This window comes from Mastomys coucha, unplaced genomic scaffold, assembly GCF_008632895.1.
Source record: "Mastomys coucha isolate ucsf_1 unplaced genomic scaffold, UCSF_Mcou_1 pScaffold13, whole genome shotgun sequence".
Lineage (NCBI taxonomy): Eukaryota > Metazoa > Chordata > Mammalia > Rodentia > Muridae > Mastomys > Mastomys coucha.
In genome coordinates, this window is record NW_022196895.1 from 8,146,173 (window position 1) to 8,150,671 (window position 4,499).

The window sequence follows — 4,499 nt, forward strand, 5'->3', positions numbered from 1 at the left end:
CTCTGGAAGAGCAGTCAGTGCTCTTAATCACTGATCCATCTCCCTAGCCCCCTGATACATCCTTTTCATTTATTTTGTCTACACAAAAGGCAAAGTGAAATAAAATGAATTTCATTACTGATTAAAATGTTGCTCTAGAATACCACATTTTCCCTCAAAGTCCACAAGGCTTTTAATTGTAATTAGTTACTAATAACAAGTAACACCCAGGCCTGTAGCTAAGGACTTGTCCAGTATCCTGCAGTCAGGTCATAGCAGGCCTGATTTGTTCCTTACAAACGTCTACATGACATGGTATATGTGGGAGCTGCTTCCGTAGGCACAAGTACATCCAGCATACATCTAGGTGTACATAGAAAGTGCAATAATGACACACCATTCACTCATCATGCAGCTTGGATGGTTCTTAGCTGGCAACTGCTTATGATCCATCCACATCCCATCTCTTCCTACCAAGTTACTCTGAAACAACAAACTCCTGAAAAAAAAAAAAAAAACACTTCATAAATGACAAACTCTTACGTTGAAAAGCCAGATAACAGTTCAGATTAATTAAGCGTTAAAAAAGAATGTCACTTTAGATTATGAATAAAGTATTGCCAATTTGAAATGAGTTGTCAATTTAAAAAACAATAAATTATCAATTTGTGTTTTAAAAGTTTATCCAGCAGTAAGCCTCTGAAGAGGACAATCACAGCGGGCACTAAAAGGTAATTTTACATCTCTTTGCATTCAGTGGTCAAAAACAGGACCTACCTGCATGTAGCTAGAAGGTAACCAGGGCACTACTGCTCCTCAGAGTAGCACTAATGGATGTTCTCTGCCCTGGGTTTCTGATATCATGGGGTCTGAGAACTTCATACTGCCTGCAAGTCACAGGAAATGTCATGAGATTGTTCTGGGTACGGATACTGCAGGAAAAAAGTTGATAAAATGATCATGACATTGTCTCTCTCCTCTACTAGAGAGACAGAAGTGTTCTCTAATTAAATGAACTTCTACGGTATATATAAATCATATGGCAGCCTAAGCATGCAAGAGACCGGAAAAAACGGAAGAGACAGAAGATCTCTTGCTCCCAGGAGACACTGGGGCTGGGAAGTCTAGGACAGAGGTAAAGAAATACTGAGGGAGGAGGAGAGAGACATGGAGAGAGAAAGAGAAAATAACAACAACAACAACAACAACAACAACAAAGAAAGAAACCAAACGTCAGAAAGAGAAATTTGAAGAGATTGACAGCGGCAAAGAGAATCAGAATAAAAGAAAATTATAATCTTTAATTTTTTTTTTTTTTAAAAAATGTTCCCATTGAGCTGATCATGACTCAGACACTAGTTTATCTTTCAGCAGGAAAATATCCCCTCTGCTAAGATCTGGAAGATTTCCGAAGCCTCAGCTCCAACCTTAAGAAGCACCAAGCTCAAGACTTCTGTCTGCTTAAAGCTCTACCTTCCGAGCTCTCTTTCAGGTTTTTTGTTTCAACTTTTGCTTTTTGGGTTCAGCCTGCTATCAACAAATATAGACTTATCTAGGCTCTTTGGTTCTCCTCAGGCCACTTCAGACAGTGTCTCTTGTAGCTACAAGACAAGCTTAATTCCAGTTTAAAGTCAGAGTTCAATCAATGCTTACTTACAGAGCTATGAAGACAGCAAAGAAATCCCAATGAAGGAAGAAACACAGGTGGCCCGTTCCAGGGCTCTATTCCCCAAAGCAGCAGCTCTTCTGCCTGTTATTAGTGTGTACTTTTCTCCACAGGAAAATACTGACCACCTAATTATTCTTCACTCATGAGACCATGAAAACAGGATTCTGCATCCACACTGGGGCAGCCCCTGCATAAGATTGAATCAAGATGTCTCATGGTTCCCGCTGGGCCTCACTGCCAGGAGATGGTTGTTGATGGGCACTCAGGCCCCCAAGCAGAGGAGAGGGTACCTTCCTATTGAAGAGCTATTAGTGTGGAGAACCCAGGTTAATGAGGGAAGACTGTTCCTTTCAGTTGCTTCCTGTTGTTACAAAAAGGAGGGCATGTTTGATGGATGTAAAAGGCCATTCTTCACAGAGCGGCCTACAGAAAGAGAAAGAATCCAGATGCCAGACAATCTCCTGCATCAGGAGGGTTTAGCCTCCCGTTGCGGCATGGTTAAACTTTGAAAGACAGCCTGGTCAGGTGTCAGGCACAGCCCAGAAGAGACAAAGTACTTAAGAGAGAGCCTTTCCCAACTCCTGAGAACACCTTACCTTGTGACCCCAAACAGTACCCCAGCTTCCCGAGGAGAATAGAAGCACTGGCCCACGCACACAGATCCTCTGTTAAGACAGAAGCCACAGCACAAAGGTGTTGAGGGAGAAAAGGCTTTAATCGTGAGCACTCTTCCCTATGCCCCCAAATGTGGTCTCTGGAACTTTGATTCTTACAAGCACAAGAGCAAAAAAAGCTTTGAAGAACAAAGTGTCTTGGCCTGAGAATAATTTCTTGCTTGTTCACTCAGAGACAGTTTATTATGAGTCTGTTTAGTGTCACGGTCAAGGGAGGGAAGGCATAAAACATTGATCCAAGAAGCCATCTTGCTCTGAGGAATGATGAAGTACATTTTTGTGTGCTGAGGCACTCTTATGGTTTAGATTGCCATGCAGGAGGAGCCTGAGTAGGCAGGTACAGGGACAGGCCAGTTCACTGGGAGATTATTAGGAAAACCAGAGGCTTATCTGGCCTTGGGTTTCTGGGGGAGAGGTACAGAGGGAGAACTAATCCACTTGAGGAAGAAGAAAGGATGGCGCCTTACTCCTAATTTGATGTATCACTCGTGTGGTGGGTGGGAAAGCTCTTTCAAGTCCTTTTGGCCTAGGCAGTAAATTATTCCTCATGTTTCTGTTCTGTGGTGGTCAGCGAGCCATGAGTCATGCCGTGACTCACAGCATCATCTGAGATGCAGATTTGGGGGTGCTCACTGAGTTCGTGGGTTCACACTGATAAGGAAAGTCAAGCCTTTGTTGTGATGGGTCTTTTTCCACCCTGAGCGTCTCTGTGTTTTTCTTAGCCGCCTTGGCTATCCCGATCTTGTCCTAAGACTCAGAAGGCAGCAATGCAACCCTGGAAACTAGAGAGTCCAGGATATGATGTTGGAGGGGATTTTAGAGTGCACACCCACATGTCAGGCTCTCTATGTATTTCTAAAACCAATCTAGTTCTCACCATTTGTACTGGCTAGTTCTATGTCTGCTTGACAGTTTCTTGATTGATGATTAATGTTGGAAGGCCCAGCTCACAGGGGGAGGGGAGAAGGAAGGAGGACATGCTGCCAACCTGGACTGGTGATCCTGGTGCTATAAGAAAGCAGGCTGAGCAAGCCATGAGGAAAAAGGCAGAAAGTAGCACCCTCCGTGGCCTCCGGGTTCTTGCCCTGTTTGAGTTCCTGCCCTGACTTCTCTGGATGATGGACTATAAACTAAAATATAAAATAAACCCTTTCCTCTCCAAGTCGCATTTGTTAGTGGTGTTTTATCACAGCAATAGAAACTCTAACCAAGACATATTTCTTTAATAAAAGATAATGCACTGATGCTTAGTTTGGGGAAAGATAATGCACTGATGCTTAGTTTGGGGAACGTAAATCCATACCCTGATCTGCTACGACAAGGGGTCCACCTCTCAACTTCCCAGGGACTCTGTTTCCCCATCCACTGCACATCCCCAACTCTCCAGTAATAGTTCATCAGATGTCATACACAGTGAAGCAACGTACAAGCACACCTGTCTGTCTTTCATGGGTCTTCCCAGACCACACCTTCCTCAGCTCAGGCTGTTCTCTAAGCAGGTGAGTCAGCTTGAAAGCTATGGTTCAAGATCCTTAGACCAGCAGATCGTGATGTAAGTAGAAGATACATTCAAGGCAGACATCGAGGCAAAGCAAATGCCCAACAGCACCTGGAATTAAAAGAACAGAAAGAGATGCAAAAGAAATGTCTTATATAGAAAATGGTGTTTTAGTTACTGTTCTGTTGCTGTGGAGACACACCATGACCAAGTCAATTTCCAAAAGAAAGGGTTCAGCTGGGGTTTGCTTATGGTTTCAGAGATGAGTCCATGACCATCACGGCAGGTTGTGTGGTGGTATGCAGGCTGGCATGGTGCTGGGAGGAGCTGGAATTCTGCTTCTGATTTTCAAACAGGAGGTAGAGAGAGTGAGCCTGGGCCTGGCTTGAGCTTTTGTGTGGTAGGTTGGCCTAATGCTTCTTGTATTCTAATGCTAATTTGGATCCCACAAAGCTGTTTGTACAAGAGAGTCCCCACACGGCCTTGGGAACCTGCCTCCAAGTTAATTCTGGTTGGTAAGTAAAGATGCCTACCGACAGCCAATAGCTGGCAAAAAGAGACATGGGCAGGGTTTGGGTTTCCTGGGCTAGAGACCATGAGGATGGAGAGAGGGGAGGGAGCCTCCATGGAAGAAGGATATACAAGAGGGAAGAGAGCTGCCATGTAAAAGGACTAAGAG